The 24,768-nt window shown below is 40.3% G+C and overlaps 2 pseudogenes; both read left to right on the forward strand.

Moving 5' to 3' along the window:
• The window catches only part of LOC138843473 (ATP-binding cassette sub-family E member 1-like), a 1,090,710-nt pseudogene that overhangs the window by 1,042,532 nt on the left and 23,410 nt on the right, over positions 1-24,768 (forward strand).
• On the forward strand, positions 17,303-18,809 carry LOC100348162 (fatty acyl-CoA reductase 1 pseudogene; annotated as a pseudogene).

Below are 24,768 nucleotides of genomic sequence, written 5' to 3' on the forward strand. Positions count from 1 at the left end.
AAGACATGCTAGCCACTGTCCCAAATCACCACCCTGCCACCTCTCTGTGAAGCCAGTGAGATTTAATGACTAGTTGTACATGAATCGCAGCGTCAAGGGTGATTGCAGGTTTCTGGCTTAGGATAAAATCTTGCTTCATGTTTACTGAAATAGAAATAATTACTACCAAGTGCAATAGTGCATGTATAATGGTTTTAGTGTAGCAATTAACACTTTAAAAGAAAGTGCAGATTTCTAAGCCAACCACGATGGAGAACACCCAGTGTTGCTGGCCTCTCCTACTCCATAAGCCCTGAAGAATACAGCAAAGAGAAACCTGGTGGGCATGATTTCTAAGTGTGCTTGTGAAGTTTCTGGAAGAGGTCCACATTTGGTCTGTGGACTGAGTAAAGCTGATGGCCCTCCTCTCTGCTGTTGACAGGCATCACCCACTCCACTGAGGCTCTGAAGAGAACAAGAAAGTGGAGGACTGAAGGACTGGCTCTCCCTTTGCCTGACCAGAGGAGCTGCGACTTTGGTCACCCTTTGCCCATTTGGCCTTCCAGCTCTCCAGTCTTCAAACTATGCCACCAGCCTTCCTGTATCTTCCACTTACAGGTGGCAGACATAAAAACTTCTCAGCTTCTAATAATTACGTGAGGCAATTCCTTATAATATGCCATTGGTTCTCTTCCTCTGGACAAACCTAATGCATGCCACGCTTTTTCATTCCGTCACCCTGAAAGCAGCTGCCATTGCACAAACTGTGAAACTGCATATCACTTGGAGACAACACATTTTATGAGGCCAGTTTTATTTTCATTTGAAAGCAAGACAAAAATACTACAATAAAAAGAGGCCACCATTGTGGCATCAGCATGTTGGTGCCAGTTTAGGTCCTGGCTGCTCCACTTCCAATCCAATCCAACTCCCTGCTAATGACCTAGGAAAAGCAGTGGAAGATGGCTCAAGTGCTTGGGCCCCTGCCACCCATGTGGGAGACCCAGATGAACATCCCATTTCCTGAATTTGGCATGGCACAGCCCTGGCCATTGTAGTCATCTGGGAAGTGAAACAGTGGATGGAATATCTCTCTTTCTCTCTCTCTCTCTCTCTCTTCTGTCTCCCTCTCTTTCTCTGTCCCTGTCAAATAATTAAATAAACAAATCTTTTAAAAAAGAAAGACCCTGTCCAAGATTGGACATACATATGTGGAATGTGTGTCTATTTTCTGATTTAGGTGAGCATAAGGTTGGTTGTCTTTTCAAATAATATATAATTATCCTCAATATTCTTTATTCAACCAAGTGGAATTTACATATTTTTCTGATTACAGAACCAATACCTATTTCAATGAAGAAATCATTAAGAATATAAAAAACAACAAATAAAGAATTTTATTTTTCAAATTACATTCTCAGCACTTCAAAGAAAATTATTGGTCATATTCTGATATGTTTTCATACTGTACTTTTTAAAAAATCAATTAATTGGTGGAGCAAGGTTCTGGGAGGCAGCTATGTTGCTGCAAGACTCCAAGGTAACTCAGTGTCTGTTGTTCTCTGATCTTCCAACTCATGACATCACCCACCCTGGAAGCCAGGAAATGATTCAGACACTAATATTTTAAATTTGGAAGTGTTGAAAATACCTTTGATAGGGACCAGCACTGTGCCATAGTGAGTAAAACCCCTGCCTGAAGTGCTGATTGGAATCCCAGCTGCCCTACTCTGCTTCCAGCTCTCAGCTGGGAAAGCAGAAGAAGATGGCCCAAGTGCTTGGGCCCCTGCACCCACCTGGAAGACCCGGAAGAAGCTCCTGGCTCCTGATCAGCACAGCTCCAGCCATTGCAGCCATTTGGGGATTGAGCCATCAGATGGAAGATCTCTCTCTCTCTCTCTCTCTCTCTCTCTCTCACACACACACACACACACACACACACACACACACACAGATTATCTCTGTAGGACAGATTCCCTACATCCTGCAACTGTGGTAGTTTTGGGGTATTAGCCTCAGAGCTACGTTCACACATTCTACATGAGCTGGGGGATTCACCCAAGCTCCTGGGGGCTAACACAAGAAGCAGTCCATAAAAAATCCACTCCTACCCTGAGAGATCTAGGTAATGACACCACTATACCCTGCTATACAAGCTGTAACAATTCAAAATTCTAAATATCTTGTGCCACTGGAATCTACCTGGGGGACATAGGGAAGAACGTTCCTGCGTTCCACTCTCTGGATCCAGACCCTCCAGGTAAAATCTCTGGTGTATCTTATAGTCACCTCAGAGGACCAAACACAGTCCAGTTTACATCCTCTAATCCTAGGACTAGGGTTGTTGGTATTATAAGTCACAGCACCAGTCGGACTCTCTTAGAAGGACCTGCAGAAGGGTCCATCTGTATCACACAGTTCTAGAGCCACATAAACTGTTTCCATAAGCCCCAGAATCACTTGGGCCTGCCAGGAGGGCAAGGGGGCAGCCATGCTTGTCTCCCTCAGCACCAAGAACACGGCCCTGGCTATTCCATTCACCAGTGAGACTGACGCACAACTCTCTGTAGAGCAAAGATACTAGCCCAAGGAAACCCATGTTCATCTCAAAGCCACACTTCTATCCCTATGAACTGCAGCACACTAGACTTGTATCACTTAGACACAGTTGACATTGATTGACACAAAAGAAATTACTCAGAGACTACACTCCTGAGCTCATTTAGAACCAAAGCCAAAGCAACAAGCCAAGTGCTATCCTGCATTCCAGCTAAATCATAACATCTTTTACAATAAAGCCTACACCATAAAGAAGGGGTGAATACATCAGATGGCAGACATCAACATAGGGACACAGGAGACATAAAGAAGCAAGGTAGCATTATGCCTCCAAAACAACACAATAATCCTCCAGAAAAAGTTCCTAAACCAAAAAAAATCTGTGAAATGACAGATACAGAATTTAAAATAGTGATTGCGAGGAAACTCAACAGGATGCAAGAGAACACAGATAGATTAAAGAAATGAGGAAATTAATGAGTGACATGAATGAAAATATTACTAAGGAGATAGATCTTATTAAGAAGAACCAAATAGAAATTTGAAGATGAAATATTGAATCAGTGAAATAAAAAATATGATTCAAGCTTTAATAGCAGAATAGATAGACCAAGTGGAAGAAAGAATTCCTGACCTTGAGCACAGGAATTTTGAAATAACCCAATCAGAAAAAAATAAAGAGACAAGAATTATGGTGGCGGGCACTGTGGTGTAGCAGGTGAAGATGCCTCCTGCTGTGCTGGCAGCCCATATGGGCACTGGTTCAAGTCCTGGCTGCTCCACTTCCAATCCAGCTCTCGTCTGTGGCCTGGGAAAGCAATGGAAGATGGCCCAAGTCTTTAGACCCCTGCACCCATGTGGGAGACCTGGAAGACTCTCCTGGCTCCTGGCTTCAGATCAGACCAGGTCCAGCCATTGCGGCCATCTGAGAAGTGATTCAGTGGATGGAAGACCTCTCTCTCTCTCTCTCTCTCTCTCTCTCTCCCCCTCTCCCTCTCTCTGCCTCTCTTTCTTCCCGTGTATAATTCTGATTTCAAATAAATAAATATTTTTTAAAAATAATTTAAAAGAATGAAGAAACTCTATGAGAAATATGGGATACCATTAAATGACAGAATGTCCATATTATAGGTATTCTTAAAGGAGGAAAAAAGGAAAAAGGCACTGAGAACCTGCTATGGGGGGGAAGCCATTGTAATCCATAAGTCATACTTTGGAAATTTATATTCATTAAATAAAAGATAAAAAAAAATAAAAGAAAGTCAATCAGTCCCAGCTTTACAATTTACCCTCTATGTAACTGCAAGCATGTCACCTGGGCTCTCTCTGAGGCTTGGTTTCTTCCTCTGGTGGGTGGGGATAATAAAAAAAAAAAAAAAATTTCCCAGGACTTGAAAGAGGCATGGACAACCAGATAGAGGAAGGTTAAAGAACCCCACACAGATTCAACCAAAAAAGGTCTCCAGGGCATATTGTTGTCAAATTGTCAAAGACAAGGAAAGAATCCTAAAGATAGTAAGAGAAAAGCATCAAGTTACATACAAATGAAAAACAATTAGATTAACATCAGACTTCTTGGGCCGGCACTGTGGCTCACTTGGTTAATCCTCCGCTTGCAGCGCCAGCATCCTATATGGCCGCCGGGTTCTAGTCCTGGTTGCTCCTCTACCAGTCTAGCCTGGGAGGGCAGTGAGGGTGGGCCAAGTGCTTGGGCCCTGCACCCACATGGGAGACCGGGAAGAAGCACCTGGTTCCTGGCTTCAGATCAGCTCGGCACTGGCCGTGGCGGCCATTTGGGGAGTGAACCAACAGAAGGAAGACCTTTCTCTCTGTCTCTCTCTCTCACTGTCTAACTCTGTCAAATTAAAAAAAGAGAGAGAGACATCCAACAGATTGTGAAAAATATTTACAAACCAGCTAACTGACAAATATATTAGCAACTTAAAAAACTCAACAACAAAAATAAACCAATCTAGTTGAGAAATGGGCAAGGGACTTCAATAGGTAGTTCTCAAAAGATGAAATACAAATGGCCAACAAACATATGAAAAGAATTCTCAACATCACGAACATCACTAGCAGTCAAGGAAATGCAAATCAAAAGCAATGAGATATCACCTCACACCTGTCAGAATGGCTAAAATCCAGAACCCTGAGAGTAACAAAGGCTGGTGAGGATGTGGACAAAGGGAACACTTACACGCTGTTGGCAGAAATGTAAATGAGTGCAGCCACTGGTGGACAACTGTGCAGAGATTTCTCAGAACACTAGGCATAGATTTGCCATATGATCCAACAATCCCACTAGTGTGCATGTACCCAGAAGACTTGAACCAATGAATCAAAGAGACACCTGCACCACCATGTTCATAACAGCACTATTCACAATAGCCAAAATCTGGAATCAACCAAGGTGTCCATCATCAGATGAATGCATAAAGAAAATGTGGTGTTATATATATAAATATGTATATATATACAATTATATATATAGACTATATATAATATATATACTATATATACAATTGAATAGTATTTAGCTATAAAAGAAGAATGAAATTCTACCATTTGCAGCAAAATGGACACAACTGAAGGACATTATGTTGAGTAAAATAAGCCAGACCCAGAAAGACAAATACCACATGCTCTCACTTATATGTGGGAGCTAAAATTTTAAAACAACAAAAAAAGAAAGAAATGTCTGTGTGTATTAGTGTTGCTACAAATACAGTTTTGTAAAACCTTGTTTCATACCTTTGTGAAACCAGTGGTTAAGAATGTTATACTACTATAGTTTTAATTATCTGTGATTACTTTAAAATTTACTGTATTTGGGTAAAATGGTCATTTTTCCATTTACTTATTATTTAAAGTCCGTGTCTATATTCCCACTAAACTAGGGACTTTTTGCTTTTCACTTGTTAAATTTCTTCTTCAGTGAAGTATTAAGACTTTTTATTGTACCATCAATGTAAAATATATATCTCAAAAACTAAAAAAAAAGAAATGGAGAAGCAAAAGGAGAAAGAAGAGAATGGGATGGAGGCAGAGAGAAAGGAAGGCGATATTGGTTTTTTTTGTTTGTTTGTTTGTTTGTTTGTTTTGACAGGCAGAGTGGACAGTGAGGAGAGAGACAGAGACAAAGGTCTTCCTTTTTCCGTTGGTTCACTCCCCAAATGGCTGCTACAGCCAGCGCACCGCGCCAAGCCAAAGCCAGGAGCCAGGTGCTTCTCCTGGTCTCCCATGCAGGTGCAGGGCCCAAGTACTTGGGCCATCCTCCACTGCCTTCCCGGGCCACAGCAGAGAGCTGGACTGGAAGAGGGGCAACCGGGACAGAATCCGCCGCCCCAACCGGGACTAGAACCCGAGAGTACCAGCGCCGCAGGCGGAAGATTAGCCTAGTGAGCCGTGGCGCCAGCCTATTATATTTTCTTAGAATTATATCTACAAAGTACACTGAATCTATTAAAAAACTAATTTAATTTTTTAATGTAAAAAAAGCTCTAGAAAATATACAAACACATGGAGACTGAACAACATGCTCCTGAATGAATAGTGGATCATAGAAGAAATCCAAATTGGAATTTATATCGAGAAATTTGAACGAGATAAAGTAAATAATCTAACAACACATCTCAAGGCTTATAAAAACAAGAACAGATGAGCTGCGTGCTGGGTGCGCCGGCGGCCTGGCCGGACAGTGAAGCTGGTGGCCTGGCGAGCCGAAGCCTGCACTCCGCGCGGCCTGCGGGCTCGGCCCGTCCGCAGCCCAGGGCGGCGAGGGCGAGCACGAGGACGCGCCCGGCCGCCCCATCCGGTTCTCCTGCAGCAGAGCCAGCCCGTCCCGCTGGACGGTGGCGCAGTCACCGGGCCGGCAGCAGTAGCGGCCTTGATGGAAGGTGCTGCCCGGGAGCCGTCGCTCATGCTGCTCATCGTCTGGTGCTTCCTGCGGCCGGAGAGCGGCGGACCTGTGGCTGCGGCGGGTGCTGGACAGAGAGCGGCCGGGGCGCGGGCCTCGCGCCCACAGTTGCCAATAAACAGCCCCGCCTCGTGGGGGGGGGGGGGGACAAACAAAACTCAAAATTGGTAGGAGGAAAGAAATAATTAAAAGTCGGGAAGAAATTGAAACATAAATAAAAATAAATTAAAAATTATAAAAAGAGCAGTGAAATGAAGAGCTGGTCTTTTTAAATAAATAAATAGACAAACAAAATGGATAAACCATTGGCCCAGCTAACCAAAAAAAGAGGGGAGGGAGAAGAACCAAGTAAATAAAATTGGAAATAAAAAAGGAGTTGTTAAAATTGATGCCACTGAAATAAAAAAAATCATAAACTACTGCAGATAACTTTATGCCAACAAATTGGAAAATCTATAAGAAATGTATAATTTTTGGATACACACAATTTACCACAATTGAGGCATAGAAAATCTAAATAGAATAATAACCAAGATGGAGAATGAGTCAATTATAAAGACCCTTCCAACAAAGAAAAGCCCAGACTACATGACTTCAATGCTGAATTCTACCAAACACTTAAATAAGAACTAATCTCAATTCCTCTTAAACTATTCGAAACAAGTGGAAGAAAGGGAATCCTCCTAAACTCCTTCCATAAGGCCAGCATCATCTTAATTCCAAAATCAGAAAAAATAGAAAACTATAGAGTATCACTGATGAACATTGATGTAAGGATTCTCATTAAAGGAAGAAAAAGAGGAACAAAGGAGGGTGGGATGAGGGAGAAAAGGGGAGAGAGAAGGAGGTAAGTATGGATATCTTACAACTGTATCTATGTGGGCTGGCATTGTGGTGCAGCAGGTAAAGCTGCCACCTGCAATGCTGGCATCCACATGGTGCCGGTTTAAGTCCTGACCACTGCACTTCCAATCCAGCACCCTGGTAATGCATCTGGGAAAGCAGCAGAAGATGGCCCAAGAGCATGGTACTCTGCATCCACGTGGAAGACCCAGAAGAAGCTCCTTACTCCTGGGTTTGGCCTGGCTCAGCTGTGGCCATTGGGGCCATTGGGGAGTGAACGAGTAGATGAAGATCTTGGCTCCTCCCTCCCTCTCTGTAACTCTTTCAAATGAATAAAATAAAAAATTTTAAAACAAAATATATCTATGAAATACATTAAATTTGTTCTTTTTGCATTAATAAAAATTTAAAAATAAATAAAATCAATTAATATCTGTTCTTTGAACACAAATGTTCTCTACATTATTATTTTAGCCTTTTCTGTTTATTGAGTTCCCAGATTGAGTTCCAAGACCACAGGTTTGACTCCCTGATTTTTTGGGCCTTTGGGGGATTTGGATTTCAGGGGCTCACTAGAGTCCTTGAATGGATGCAGTAATACTTGTTTAATCCATCTCTGTTTGGTGTTCAGTCTCTTGCCTGCCTTCCACTCTCCACCCATCAGGGCGAAGTGGCTTGGGGATCAGGCAGAAGAGTCCAAAAGGTACTAGAAATAATGAGAGAAGCAGAGGTGGCTTCAGGCTGGCTCTGGTGACAAGATAGGACCACCCTCTGGCCTCAGTTTACCACTCACGCCACCCCTGTAGCACCCTGAGCACAATCCTGATTGCATAAAAGGAATTTGAGTACTTTTTCGGCCTGGACTACATATAACCAGGGCTTAGTCTTGTCTCTTTTTTATTTCCTGCTACAAGGTCTAAATTTGGACTTGCTTAATAAATAACTTTCATTTCTATTTTAACATACATTTTGCTATGGAAAAATACATTGTGTGATGTCAATAATGTAAAAAAATGAAAGTTGGTTTCTCTTTTCTATAGCAAATTATAGTTGACTTCTCTTTTCTTTATGAAATCTAAAAATAAATTTGAAAAGCTGTACTTTGAAACTCTGACATCTCCCTTTTCTGACTTTTTGGTTCTAGTTAAAAACTATCCCTCTTATACTTAACAGAATAAATTCAGTTACTTCTAGCATGATGTAAACCCAATTTCAGAAGATTAGGTCCACAAAGCTGTAGCTTCTTTCCTCAATATGAAACACAGAAACTGGGCTTACAGTCAGAATGAGAACATAGACAAATGTGTATCCCCTATACAATGCAACGTGTGCCATCCAAACCATAAGTCACAAGGTTTAAGAACAACAACATGACTGATAAAGTATTTAAAAACAACATTGTGGGGCTGGCACTGTGGCATAGCAGGTCAAGCTGCCGCCTGCAGTGCCAGCATCCCATATGGGCACCAGTTTGAGTTCTCGCTGTTCCACTTCCGATCCAGCTCTCTGCTATGGCCTGGGAAAGCAGTAGAAGATGGCCCAAGTCCTTGGGCCCATGCAGGCACATGGGGAACCCAGAAGAAGCTCCTGGTTCCTGGCTTCAGATCGGCTCTGTTCCAGCTATTGCTGCCATCTGGGGAGTGAACCAATGGATGGAAGACCTCTCTCTCTCCCTCTCACCTTTGCTTCTCTGTGATTCTGCCTTTCAAATAAACAAATAAATCTTTTAAAAAAAATTGCTAGTTTTAATTTAATAACATTTCTTGCCAACTCTAAATTGAAACTGGAAATTGGTATCCATTTAATTTGAAAAATATGTACACTGAAATGTATGTAACCCAAATGTTTTCACCAAAAACAAACAAACCTGTCTTTGGTCAGTCCAATAAAGTAGGCTTGACTCGCTGCACGATGCACCTGTACGTGGGGAGAGAGCTCATCACTGCAAGCATTCAAAAGGGTGGGATCTCATGATTCGATTCAGCTCTGGCTCTGAGCTGCTGTTTCAGCTTATGGATCATTTTAATCTTATTTTGCACCATGTCAACCCAGATGTAAAACTCATAAGTACTCCTTTTGTGACACCAAAACTCCAAGGCTTTTGTGTTTGAAGCACTATACAGAAACTTTGGTGTAAAATAGGGGATTACAGTTTAAAACTGTAAGGCCAAGGGCAGGCATTTGGCCTTGCAGCTAAGACACTAGCATGCCAACGCCCCTCATCTGAGTGCCTAGGCTGGATTTCTAGAGGCCTTAAGTCCTGACTCCAGCTTCCTGCTAAGGCAAAACCTGGGATGCAGCTCTGATAACTCAGGCAGTTGGGCTCCTGCCACCCACATGAGAGACTCATATAAATATCAAAGCTCTCAGCTTCAACCCTCTGGCTGTTGAGTGCATTTTGAGAGTGGACCAATGTTTAGGAGCTCTTTCACTCTGTCTCTCTATGTACAATAGATGGGTAGATAGGTAGATAGATAGGTAGATATAGATGATAGATAGATAGAGTTAGATATAAAACCAGCTATTAAAATACCTCTTCTTTTCCTCACAAATAGTTATAGTTGTTGCTCTTTTGCTTTGGTATATTAGCAAAATCAAGTTCCTTACTAAGCCCTTCAACTAGCTGCCATCTTTGCAAAAGTGAGGGTTTTTTCCCCCTACAACTTCTTCAACCCTGGGCAGCACAAGTGTTTGTGCCTCTTCATTTCTCTTTGAGACAGCCCTACCAGTGGTCCATTAGTGTAAACCAGCACTCTCATATGCAGTGGGTAGATATAGCTCCTGAGATCTGGTCTTCTTAGAAAAACACACCCACTGGCAGCATTAAGATATGTTCACAATTGCGATTATGTACGATGTCAAGCTGCATTAAATAGTGCAGAAATGTATTAGCCTATAGCATTGGAAAGTTCAGAGTCAGGGTAAGCTTCAGAGTTGATCTCTACTCTGCTGTCATAAAGAAGATAGTGTTCCTCACAGTCAGTCCCACCCTATAGCCAGCTGGCCATGGCCATAGGAAATGAACTGCCATTTCTCCATCTCACAAGATACAGATGGACTTGATTCTGACAGTCATTGAATAGATGTCCTTAGATTTGCAGTAACTAGGCTGCCCCAAATTAGTCTCGCTGGCCAGGAAACATAATACAGGAGCTGGCTTAAATAGAAACAGCCATACGAACGACGAGAAGAATGGGGTTTTCCTGCTTGGTTTATGTCAAGTCAGGCTGGGGATGGAGTAAATCCCCATCAAACTCCACAATGAGCGAGGCCCATTGATGAGTGGAAGAACTTGCATTGTCCCCTACCAGAGGGAATCCACATGTGCCGGATCAGCAGCCCAACACCGTGCTTCCTGGGGATTATCTACGAGGGTGACTTTAATATTTCCACAGGTCTATCAAGTCCTGAATAACTTAAACCACTTACACCTACTGCTAGCAGGTTCTAAACATAACAGAGGGGCCGGTGCTATGGCATAGTAGGTAAAGCCACTGCCTGCAGTGCTGGCATCCATATGGGCACCAGTTTGAGTCTCGGCTGCTCCACTTCCGATCCAGCTCTCTGCTGTGGTCTGGAAAAACAGTAGATGGCCCAAGTCCTTGGGCCTCTGCACTCATGTGGGAGACCCAGAGGAGGCCCGTGGCTCCTGGCTCCTGGCTTCAGATTAGCGCAGCTCCTACCATTGTGGCCAATTGAAGAGTAAACCATCGGATAGAAGACCTTTCTCTCTCTCTCTACCTCTCCTTCTCTCTCTGTGTAATTCTGACTTACAAATAAATAAATAAATGTTTTTAAAAAATAACAGAAAATAATCCCACTGTTAACGTTCCTTCTCATGTTTCCACTTGGTCTCATAACTGGAGCTTAATATATAGTCCCACTTCGTCACTTCAACCTCCGTGACTCCACAAAGCTATCCTGCTCTGTTGCCCGCTTTTGTTCCAAATGAACTTCCCAGTCCTTCAGGCCTCCCCCTGTGATTTCTCCTCATCCCGTAGGCCCCTGCATCCCTGAGTAATACTTCACCAGGTGTTTTGCCAATAGGACATTAGATACTTACAGATACACAGGAGTCACCGTTCTAAATCATAAACTTCATGGTAGCCAGAACTTTTTCTTAGCCTAGGATGTGCTTGCTTCATTCTTTGTTTCCATAATTGTAGCCACAGTTGACTATCTGCATGTTCTGTGTCTCACTCTATCATGGATGTATTTTTAATCGCAATGAATTCTCACAACAAAATCATGTATACAGATTCGGAAACTAAGGCTTAGGTGGAACAGATGCTTATCTCCTTTATGACACTGCAGACCCAGGCCCATCTAGTTCTCTCTTTCCTGGATCATGATAGAACACAGCCAAGCCCATCATCAACTTCACTCGTACATAATACTCACTTTTGCACAAAATTTCTCCTTTTGAGAAATGGACTTTCTGGACCTAATTCCTCTGAAGAGTTATTAGAGGAGTTTCACGGTGCAGAAAATTTTAATTTGCTCTTTACATAAGCATTCCAGATGTTGACTATAACTAGGGAGGCTTTCTTAGCTATTGCCAATGTTTATTATGTGCAACAGAGTGTAGCCTTGTACTTCCTAGGAGCCTCAGTGGGTGTAGATTTCATGTGGCTGAAGTATGATTGTAATACAACTCTCAGTTACTACAACTCCTGTTCACGCTCGCTGAAGTAACACAGGCGCTCTGACTCCACTCACTGTTCCTCTGCCAAAAGTCTCACCAGAGCCATCAGAGGCAGGATATCCCCACGAGAAATGCCTGTCCACGATCAAAGAAAAAGAACAGTTGGTACAAAATGAAACAAAATGCCTTGACCACAGGGTAGAGCACTTTCCTTTCAGAGGTCTCCGTCTGCTTGCACAATTTACTGAGTTACTTCCACATAAAGCACAAATTTACAAACTCCAGCAACAGCCATCTGGGAGAACAGAGTGACTCCTCACCAGGTGCATCGGTCTTTCTTGCCTTCCTGCCGCATACATTTAGTTAAGGATTGGAGATCATCATTTTTGTGCAGGCTCCCAAGACTCTTAGTAATTTCCAAGAGGTTCTTTACCACTAGGGACATCTTTTCCTTCCAAAGGATACTGGAGACAAAATTATTCGTAGACCTGAGAAGTCACTTTTTGTTCGTTTGTTTCTAAGCCTTGTTTGTAATGTATCTGTAAGGTATTCCAGCTACTAGAACACACTGCTCACCTTAGAGTTTCAGGTACAGTCTTTGACAGATCATCTTAGTGAACACATGAGATTCATTTGTACTTATTAAGGTGTATTTCAAATGTTTTAAATGTTTCTTCTTAGGCAAGTTCAATGTGTCCCTAAGAACTAGGTTCCTAGAAGAGTGTCCATAAAGTTGTAAATATCCAACTTTCAAATCCATCCAAGTCTAGTGATCACAAAGAGAAAACTGCTAAAGTTAGCTTCTTTGGGGTTCTGCTCTGTGTCCTGACTTCAGAGATGTCATTCTGTTGTCATCCCCATGCTCCTGCTCTTCTGGTTACCACCAACACAATCAATACTGTGATCACAACACTTTTGTACCTTAACTTCCTATTGCACAGTGAAAAGAAATTTAAACCTCCTCAACTTATTGCTAAGAAAAGGTAACAGAATAAAAGATATTTACGACAGCACTGTGCCTTCATAAAAGGAGGAACCTATGTGACATAAATACAAGACTCTGATTACTGATTAGCAAAGACATTTAGTCCTGTGTTATTCCAATACAAATCCTATCTCATACGTTATAACAATATGGGCATCTTTCAGGAATAACATAGCCTGTCACAAGATTAAAACAGAGACAAGAGTCTAAAAGATGTGCCTCTTGACTGAAGGTCAACATGAAATAAATCCAAAGTGGTTAAAAACTCTGGAAGAATAAATACTACAAAGATAAGCAGCTTTATTAGGATATAATTCAAACTTTATATTTACTTCTAATTATCCATTAAATCCACACATTGAATGTCTGCTCTGCATGTCACTGATATCTATCTATACTATTTTTATGATCAAGAACAGAAAAAATCATTGCTGTTCCTCCTGTACATAATGATATTTTCCTTTTCATTTTTTTCTGTAATATCTTAGATGAGACAAATCATAGCACAGTCTGTTAGAGAACATAGAGAATAAATCTCATTACATAAATGCAATTTACATAAAAATGGAGACTCCTTGGTGGAGAGAGTTGAAAGACCTCTGCTAGATTGTTTTTCCCTCATTAGAAATACAATTGACCTAAATCTATATATATAAAATCCATGAAACTAGTGTAACTTAAATAAAATTTTTTAAAAGGTAGGAAAAAAAGACATGCAAATAGAAGTGGAAAACAATTCTCTATCTCTCCATCTCTTGTCACTATTTAAAAGCATGTTGCCATTACAGATCATAAGCCCAACGTTTTCTTTCTCACCAGAATGGAGAGGGAGGAACTTCTCTAGACAAAAATATGAAGTGGACTGTCAAAGTCAGCTAGAGTCCTTCCCATGTCATGGTCCACTTGATGAGTTCTGACAAGTGCCACATAGATATTCATAATAAAAAAGAAACAGAAAAACACAGAGGCTTTTAAATAAAAAGAAGCCCAACCAGTGAGATCACATGGTTTCCCAATATTCTGTAGCCAGTAGGTCATTGTCCATCATTTCACAAAAAAGTTGTGCATCAAGAGTGATAATAACCAAGAGGGCAGAATAAAAGTTTCCAGTGATCCTTAGCACACAAATATTTTGGACAACCACCCACAGAAAAATGTACTTTCATAAAAGTTAAGGAATACAGATGAGAGATTAGGCACCAGAGTAAAAGCAAAAAAAAAAAAAAATACTCATTAAAGAGCAGAGGAGGGACAGCTTCACATTATCCAAGTTAGTTCCTCCTGCAAGCTCATAGCACAGAGCAGAAAGGGAAATTCTCCGTAAGGATGAGAACAAGTGAAGTGAGCATCCAACTTCACTGTGGACATCAGTAACAGGCTCACCCCCAGTGAACTCCAATGCCAAGCCAGCCCACACAGAACCAGGCCCCGAGCCCACCTCAGGCGCCAGGCCAGCCCATATGGTGCCAGGCTCCAAGGGCTCTCCAGCCTCCATGACACTCTCTGGGAACCCAGGCTCCAACCACGCCCATCCCCCAGCACCAGGCCTTTCCCCATAACTCAGGCCACAGGCTGATCTCCAAGGACCAAGAACCCAGGTGGATTCATCTGAATCCATTCCTGTGGGTTCAGATGACAGGTCTGCCTAGTATCAGCTAAGCTCCCACAGACCCAGGCTTAAGACTCATTCCCCATAGATCCAGTCACCTGAACCATCCCAGTCATCTCAATCTTTGAATCAACAGATCCAGTACTACACCTATGGAACCAGGCCCTAAGCCTGCACCCATTGACCCAGACACCAAGGCTACCCACCAAATAAGGAATAAGGATAACCCAGCTGAGTATTCTAACAGCAGGGCTGTCCATGAACCCTGCCAGTCAGCACACTCAGAATCTGGACAGGCAAAATGGTGAAGGAATTTATCTGCTGAAGCCAGCCTTTGAAGACTGGAAGAGGTGCCTGATTATTCAAGTGTATAGACCTAATGAAAGGCCACAAGGACCACAAATAATTCAGGAAGCATGACCACATAAGGAATAAAGTGCTAATAAACAACCTAAAGAAATGTAGATCTACAAATTACCTGACAAAGAACTCAAAAGAAATGCCTTAAAGAAGTTCAGTGAGCTACAAGAGAATGTAAATGAGTAACCTAATTTAGGAGAGCAGTACATGGACAAAATTAGGCATTCATTAAAGAAATTTTGGCCATAAAGAAAGATCAAGCACAGTTCTGGAGTTGAAGAACAAAATAATTGAAATGAAAAGTTCATTGAGTGCTTCAACAGCAGAATCAATCAGGCAGAAGAATCTGTGGTTGAGCGCAGTTCATTTGAAACTACCAGTCAGGGGAATAAAAAGGAAAAGAATGAAAAGCAGTGAAGAAAGCTTTATGGAATTTCTGGGACACCACCAAATGAATCAATATATGGATTTTGACAGCCATAGAAGGAGCACAGGGAAAGAAATGGAAGACAGTGTTTTAAAGAAATAATGACAAGGGGCCGGTGCTGTGGCACAGTAGGTTAATCCTCCACTTGCGGTGCCAGCATCCCATATGGGTGCCGGTGCTAGTCCCGGCTGCTCCACTTCCAACCCAGCTCTCTGCTGAGGCCTGGGAAAGCAGTAGAAGATGGCCCAAGTCCTTGGGCCCTGCACTCATATGGGAGATTAGAGGAAGTGCCTGGCTCCTGGCTTCAGATGGGCGCAGCTCCAGCATTGCGGGAAATTGGGGAGTGAACCAGCAGACAGAAGACCTTTCTCTCTAACTCTCCCTCTCACTGTCTGTAACTCTAACTCTCAAATAAATAAATGAAATCTTTAAAACAAAAGGAAATAATGACAAAAACTTGACAAATAAAGAGGTGAAGATAAAAATTCAAATCCATGAATCTTAAAAGAATCCCAAATAAATTTAACATCAAGCCAGCGCCGCGGCTCACTAGGCTAATCCTCCACCTTGCAGCGCCGGCACACCGGGTTCTAGTCCCGGTCGGGGCGCTGGATTCTGTCCCAGTTGCCCCTCTTCCATGCCAGCTCTCTGCTGTGGCCAGAGAGTGCAGTGGAGGATGGCCCAAGTACTTGGGCCCTGCACCCCATGGGAGACCAGGATAAATACCTGGCTCCTGCCATCGGATCAGCATGGTGCGCCGGCCACAGCGCACTGGCCGCAGCGGCCATTGGAGGGTGAACCCACAGCAAAGGAAGACCTTTCTCTCTGTCTCTCTCTCTCTCACTGTCCACTCTGCCTGTCAAAAAATAAAAATAAAATAAAATAAATAAAAACTTTTAAAAAAATTAACATCCAAAAACAGTTACCAAAATATATAATAATAATAAAACTCAAAAGTCAACAAGAATTTTGAAAGCAATGAGAGAAAAGCAACTCATCACACACAAGTGAACTCCTAAAAGACTATGAGCATGTGTTTCTCAGAGTCCAGGAGGCAACAGGATTATGGACTCACACCACTGGAAAAAAAATGAATAAATAAAATGGCCTGCAAAGAATAGTATACCCAAGAAAGCTGTCATATAGAAATTAATGAAAGACAAAGATTTTCCCAAACAAAACCTGAGACAGTCCTTTAATACTAGACTTGCTTCACACATGTTGCTAAAGATAGTTCTTCAAGTTGCAATAAAAGGACGCCAACTAACAACATGAAAGACTATGAAAGGTCATGATTCACTGTAAAGGTAAGAATATAGTCAAATTCAGAACACTAAAACTGTGGTATCTAAATCACTTTTAACTCTAGCATGAATGTTAAAGAATAAATATAAAAGTTTTATAATTTCTGCTAAAATTAACTATAGTCAAAACAATCTGTTAGTAGATGCACAGTATAAAAATAAATTACTACATTAGTAATACAAATTGGGAGGAAAAGGATTTTAAGTGTAGAGCCTGTGTATATGATCAACGTGGTTATTAGTTTAAAACAGATCACTATAAATATAATATACTTCATTCAAGCTTTGTGAGAACCACAAAGAAAAGCCTTGTGATAAATTTTTAAAAAGTAAGAGAAAAGAATCAAAATACACCAGTACCCATGCCACCTTAAGTCATTAAATCATGTACAAAAAAAGAAACAAAGGAACTACACAACAATTGGAAAACAATTAACAAAAATATAAGTTCTTACCTAGCAAAATTACCATAAATATCAATGGGTTGGATTCTCCCATCTAAACAGAGTGACAGATGCATGGTTAAAAAAACAGTTCTATGGCTTCAGCAGCCGGTCAGGCACAGTAGGTTGGGCATGGTGGAAGAGCAAGTGAGGAGAGTGTGGTGGCAGCACAGCCATCACTGAAAGGCCAGAGGGAGAGCGAGGTCCGAGCCTCTGGCCTGCAGTCAAAATGGTTTCAATCCCAGAACAGTTTGAAGGCAATAATGTTCTCCTAACTGGAGCTACTGGCTTCCTAGGAAAAGTGCTTCTGGGGAAGTTGCTGAGGTCTTGCCCAAAGGTGAATTCAGTGCATGTTTTGGTGAGGCAGGAAGCTGGGCAGACCCCTCAGGAAGGAGTGGAAGAAGTGAGCGGCAAGCTCTGTGATCAATTGAGAGATGAGAATCCAGATTTTAGAGAGAAAATGAGAGCAATCAACAGTGAACTCACTCAATCTAAACTGGCTCTTAGTGAGGAAGACAATGAGGTCATCATAGATCCTCCCACTGAGCAGCCACAGTAAGGTTTAATGAAAATTTAAGAGATGCTGTTCCATTAAATGCGATTGCTACAAGACAGCTTATTCTCCTTGCACAACAAATGAAGAACTTGGAGGTGTTCATGCATGTATCAACAGCATTTGCCTATGGCAATCAAAAACATATTGATGAAGTATCCACCCCCTGTGGACCTCAAGAAGCTGATTGATTCTTTAGAGTGGATGGATGATGGCCTAGTAAATGATATCACACCAGAATTGATAGGAGATAGACCTAATACGTACATACACAAGAAAGCATTGGCAGAATATGTTGGACAACAAGAAAGAGCAAAGCTAAAAGCGGTGATTGTAATGACATTGATCGTGGGTTTGGGAAGAACCTTTTCCAGGATGGATTGATGGACCAAGTGTTTTCATTGCATCAGGAAAAAGAATTCTTTAAACAATGTGTGCCTCCACAATGCCCTTGCAGATCTTGTTCCTGTAGATGTAGCTGTCAACACAAGTCTTGTGGAGCCTGGTATTCTGGAGTTAACAGACCAAGAAACATCATGGTGTACAATTGCACAACAGGCAGCACTAAGTCTTCCCACTGGAGTGAAGTGGAATACCATGTTATTTCCACTTTCAGGAGGAATCCTCTCGAACAGACCTTCAGACGGCCCAGTGTAAATCTAACCTCCAATCACCTCTCATATCATTACTGGATTGCTGTAAGCCATAAGGCCCCAGCATTCCTGGATGATATCCACCTCAGGATGACTGGAAGAAGCTCAAGGATGATGAAAACCATAACTTGTCTTCATAAAGCTATAGTGTTTCTTGATTATTTCACAAGTAATTCTTGGGTTTGTAACACTGACAATGTGAAAATGTTAACGAATCAACTAAATCCTGAAGACAAAAAGACCTTCAATATTGATGTAGAGCAGTTACATCAGGCAGCGTATATAGAGAACTACTGCATGGGAACTAAGAAATATGTGCTGAATGAAGAAACGTCTGGCCTCCCTGCTACTAGAAAGCATCTAACAAATTGGGGAACATACATTATGGCTTTAATACTATTCTTGTGATTCTGATCTGGCGCATTTTTATTGCAAGATCACAATTGGCAAGAAATGTCTGGTACATTGTGGTTAGTCTGTGTTACAAACTTCTGTCATACTCCCAAACATTTGGCACTATGAGATACTGAAGACCAAGAATTTAGCATTAGAAAATCTATGTATATGGTGGTCTAAATGCACAAAATGTAAAATGAACTTAAGTCATCTCACCTCTTGTAAAGACATTAACCCATCTTAGATCGGTTATGGTACATTTTATGTAACATGTTAATGTTTATACTCATGAAAACTAGTGAACACACTGTGGTATGCCAGCTCAGATTTACAGTTGCCACCAAAACCATGACTCAACATTTTGATCCTTGGAAGAAAGAAATAGAGATGAAAGCAGGAATGGGAAAATAGGAACACTGACCAGTCTGACTGTGCAATTCTGGAACATATTAATAAAATATGCCTTAACGGATAGTGAATTTCTAATTCAAATATTCACTACAAAGAAAAGTGTCTATTTGGACAGAGATTCTAGATAAGTTGGTAGATAGTTGATTCTTCAATGTTTGATTTTTCAGTCTGCTAAAGTGGGTTTTAGTTTTGTTAAAATTATACTTGCACTATTTTCACATCATCCTCTAAGCTACTGAGTGCATAAAACATGACAGACATGTTCTCATCTTTCGTTTTCTGATTAAACATCTGATACACACCATTTTTCTATAAGCAATCGATTAGTGTCATCATCTGAAGGCCGCCTATTATTCTGAAGAACCTACTTGCTCTAAATGGGTTTGAGAATCTGTATGAATGTGTGCTATGTGTTTTTTAAAGGAAAGTGAAAATAAAATAAAATAAAACTGTTAGTATCAGAAAGAATAGGAATCCTTTTTTTTTGTTCTCATTATGATCAAATAAGAGCCAGTCTTGTGACGTTGTGTTCATGTTTTGAAGCAGGAAGATTTCCTGTAAGAAGTGGGAGTAGAGACTGAGTCACCATGCTTGTACTCACTTCCCTTTATAAATTTTATTCATAAGACTCTTAAAAGACTTATACTGTCTTTTAAATAAAATCTGAAAGTACATTATTACTGAAGAATGCATTTGCAGGTAGTAATAACAGTAAGAAAATATCCTTGTGAGTAAACACATACTAATTTTGACCTTAAAAGCTGAATTCCTTCAAGAAAAATAAAATAATGAGTAAATACTGTGTATAAAATTATATAAAGGACTTTATTTACAGACCACATAAAATAGTAAACTGTTGAATGAGTTTGAAGATACCATTTATTTTTTTCTGCATGTGGTTTTAGCTTTAGCAAAAAACACATTATAGAAAGAAAAGCAATGTATATTTTAATAATTATAATGCCCTTTAAATCCTAATAGGTAAACTCTACTTATTCATTTAACATACATTTGGCTTAACAAATTGTTAAGCATAACACACACTATCCTAATGAAAATGATCCAATTGTATTATATTTAATCACCACCAGTCTATCTTCAATATGTTTAGAGATGTCAGTTCATAATACAAAAAGTTACATGGAAATTTACATCTTAATTTTCTTTGTCAAATGCAATGTATAAGAAGTTTATTTTACTATTATGAAAAAACTAAATGTAAAGGAAAGGACCTTCTTCCATGCAGGTGTATAATCTTGAAAAGGAAAAATGCTTCCATGTTGAAGCCAGACTTTCTGTAGTAAAACTTTTAAAAATTATTTTGAAAGAAATATGTATATAAATATCTACATATTCTTTGGAATGATACTAAAGCCCCTAGTCTAGGACCATACCTTGTATGAGAGACCATGACAATGTCTGAAAATGGAATAAATGATGATGACTTTGATTTACAGTGGCTCATGTAAGATACACGAGTACTCTCTCCAAGAAAACACGCTAATGTTTGTATAATTTTTACTTCTGCTGACTATATCTAGATTCAGGTGAATTGTCTGTCTTGCAAAGAATGTGGTACAACTTGGGTAGGTGTTGAGATATACACAAGTATATGTCTTCTGGGTTTTTTATTCATGTAATCTAATTTAAAGAAATGCTAGCTAAGAGGGTGTTGAGGTCATTTGTTATAATTTTGTGTGTATGTTTCTACAGAATTCTGTTGTCAAAATAAGCCTAATGAATAAACTAAGCAAGTATGTCTGTCATTCTGGACTTATAGCTCTGAAATTAGCATTAGAAGTATATAGATTGTGTTAATTCCCACCAACTCAACTTTAAGTCAAACTTAACAGTTTTGTATATCAGTTCTGTTGGTGTCATTTACTATACATACTTTGTTTAACTGGGTTTTCTATACAAATATACAACAGGAGAGCCTTATAGATAAATTTCATACTTCATTTGATTCATCCGATAAAGCTATATTCTGAAACATATGGGTCTTTTACCCCATTCACTCTTAACCCTGGCATATGCATTTTAAATTGTGATGTCATTGTGACTAAATTTAAATTTGTGCAACATTGATAAGTCCTAAAACTCAGTGCAGAGACAGGTGTTTTATCTTAATGGTTAAGATGCTTGTATCCCAGTGGGTCCTATTCCCAACTCTGGCATCTGATTCAAACTTCCTGCTACATACAGTCCCTGGGATGTAGTGGTAGTGGCTCAAGTAACTGAGTTTCTGCCACCTACAGGGGAGTCCTGGATTAAAGTCCCACCTCCCAGCTCCTGGCTTCAGCACGACCCAGCTCCAGCGGTTGTGAGAATTGCAATGAAATTTGAAAGCAGGGAGGAAATATCTCAGCACTCTCCTTTTTTTATGTTTGTCTATAGAACTGATTTGGGATTTTTGTTCTTTATATTTTTTAAAATGTAAACTTATCTTTTATAAGAAGTAAATAGAAGCAATATTCGGTGCCTTTTTTAACTTTTATTTAGTAAATATGAATTTCCAGAGTACAGTTTATGGATTACAATGGCTTTTGCCCCCCATAACTTCCCTCCCACCTGCGACCTTCTCATCTCCCGCTCCCTCTCCCATTCCATTCCCATCAAGATTCATTTTCAATTATCTTTATATACAGAAGATCGATTCAGTATATATTAAGTAAAGATTTCTCAGTTTGCACCCACACAGAACATAAAGTGTAAAATACTGTTTGAGTACTAGTTATAGCATTAATTCACATTGAACAACACATTAAGGACAGAGATCCTACATGAGGAGTAAGTGCACAGTGACTCCTGTTGTCAACTTAACAAATTGACACTCTTGCTTATGGCATCAGTAATCTCCCTAAGCTCTTGTCATGAGTTGCCAAGGCTATGAAAGCCTTTTGAGTTCGCCGGCTTTGATTTTATTTAGACAAGGTCATAGTCAAAGTGGAAGTTCTCTCTTCCCTTCAGAGAAAGGTACCTCCTTCTTTGATGGCCTGTTCTTTCTACTGGGATCTCACTCGCAGAGATCTTTCACATGTACTCTATAGAATACAATACAGCAGTGAAAAAAAACCCACAATGAAATCTGGTCATTTGCAACAAAATGGAGGAATCTGGAAAACATCATGCTGAGTGAATGAAGCCAGTCCCAAAGGGACAAATATCATATGTTCTCCCTGATCAGTGACAACTAACCGAGCACCAAAAAGGAAACCTGTTGAAGTGAAATGGACACTATGAGAAACAGTGACTTGATCAGCCCTTGTTCTGACTGTTGATGTACAATTTAATACTTTATCCTTTTTAGTAGTTTTTTGCTCTGTTGGTTGAACTCTGTAATTAACACATAATTATTCTTAGGTGTTTAAATTTAACTGAAAAGTGATCCCTGTTAAATATAAGAGTGGGAATAAGAGAAGGAGGAGATATACAATTTGAGACATGCTCAAGCTGACTTGCCCCAAATGGTAGGGTTAGAAACATACCAGGGGATTCCAATTCAATCCCATCAAGGTGGCATGTACCAATGCCATCTCACTAGTCCAAGCGATCAATTTCTGTTCACAATTGATCATCCTGATAGGTCTAAGAGTCAAAGGGATCACATAAACAAGTCTAGTGTCTGCTAATACTAACTGATAGAATAAAAAAGGGAATGATCCAACATGGGAAGTGGGATACACAGCAGACTCATAGAATGGCAGATATCCTAAATAGCACTCTGGCCTCAGAATCAGCCCTTAAGGCATTCGTATCTGGCTGAAGAGCCCATGAGAGTATTTTAGGCATGGAAAGCCAAGACACTCTGGCAAAAAAAAAAAAAAAAAAAAAAAAAAAAAAAAAAAAACACTATTGGGTGCCTTTGTAAACCAAAAAATAATAAATGAATCTCTGTATTAAAAAAAAATTATAGCCGGCGCTGCGGCTCACTAGGCTAATCCTCCGCCTTGCGGCGCCGGCACACCAGGTTCTAGTCCCGGTCGGGGCGCCGGATTCTGTCCCGGTTGCCCCTCTTCCAGGCCAGCCCTCTGCTGTGGCCAGGGAGTGCAGTGGAGGATGGCCCAGGTGCTTGGGCCCTGCACCCCATGGGAGACCAGGAAAAGCACCTGGCTCCTGGCTCCTGCCATCGGATCAGCGCGGTGCGCCGGCCGCAGCGCGCCGGCCGCGGCGGCCATTGGAGGGTGAACCAACGGCAAAGGAAGACCTTTCTCTCTGTCTCTCTCTCTCACTGTCCACTCTGCCTGTCAAAAAAAAAAAAAAAATTATATGCCTCCTGGAAGAAAACAATCTTAGTTTTAAAGACACAACAAAAGTGAAGGAATAGAAAATGATATTCCATGTAAATGGTAACCAAAAAAAGAGCAAGAGTGGCTGTATTTATATGAGACAATACAGACTTTATGTCATACACTATAAAAAGAGACGAGACAAGGACATTGGATAATGATAATGGGTCAGTTCATCAAGGACATAACTATTATAATTACATATGCCTCTAACATTTGAGCATGTAAATATATAAATAATAATTCTGAAGGAATAAATAGGCAGCAATACAATAATTATATATAGGGACTTCAACATGGCACTTTCAACAACTGATAGGCCATCTAAGAAGAAAGTGACCAAGGAAACTTTAGACTTCAGCTATATTTCAGACCAAATGGATCTTGACAGACTATTCCATCCAACATTATACTCAAGCACACACAGAACATTAGCCAGCATACATCATACGTTTCATTGCAAAATCTCAGCAAGTTTAAGAAAATTAAAATCATATCAAGTGTGTTTTTTGGACCATAATGGTATAAAATCAGAAATCAATAAAGGGAAGAAACTTTGAAATTCACAGATTTGTAGGAACTAAATCACATGTTCTTGAATAAATAACAATTGGGCCAAAGAAGAAACCAAAAGAAAAGAGAAAAATGTCATGAAAGAAATAAAAACAGAATCACAATCTACTAACACAATGGGATGCAGGAAAAGCAGTACCAATAAAAAGAGCATACTGTAAGTTTAAAAGAGCAAAACATGTCAAACAACCTAACATTAAATCCAAAGAACCAGAAAAGAAAACAAACTGACGCCAAAGTTAGCAGAATGAAGGAAATAATACAGAGCAGAGCAGAAATAAATGAAATAAAGCTTAGAAACACTGTGGAAAAGACCAATGAAACTAAGAGGCTTTTTTTAAGACAAAAAAATTAGCAGATCTTAGGTAGACAAAAGAAAAAAAGAAGACTCAATATTGTAAGTGATGGAGGAGATAAAACAACAGATATGACAGAAAAACAAATGGTCATAAAACACTCCTAAGAGCAATTATGCTCCAACAAGCTAGATAATCCAGAAGAAGTTGATAATTTCCTGGAAATATGTTAGCCACTAAGACTTAATCATTAAGAAATAGAAAAAATAAACAAGAAAAAATAATGAATAAGGAGATTGAGTCAGCATTCAAGAACTTCCCAGCAAAAAACACCTCAGCATCTAATAGCTTCATTCGTTGTATCAAGCAGTGACAGTCTTTTTAAACTTTATAAATAAAAGAGGTTTAGTTAGCTTACAGTTTTGGAGGTTGAAAATCTAAATGGCATACATGTGTCATCTCTGGCAAAGACCACCTTGAGGGTGACAGAGTGTGTACAGGAAGAAGGGTCACATCTTAAACCA

The sequence above is a fragment of the Oryctolagus cuniculus genome, chromosome 8, assembly GCF_051225735.1.
Source record: "Oryctolagus cuniculus isolate XC-2025 breed Fujian yellow rabbit chromosome 8, ASM5122573v1, whole genome shotgun sequence".
Lineage (NCBI taxonomy): Eukaryota > Metazoa > Chordata > Mammalia > Lagomorpha > Leporidae > Oryctolagus > Oryctolagus cuniculus.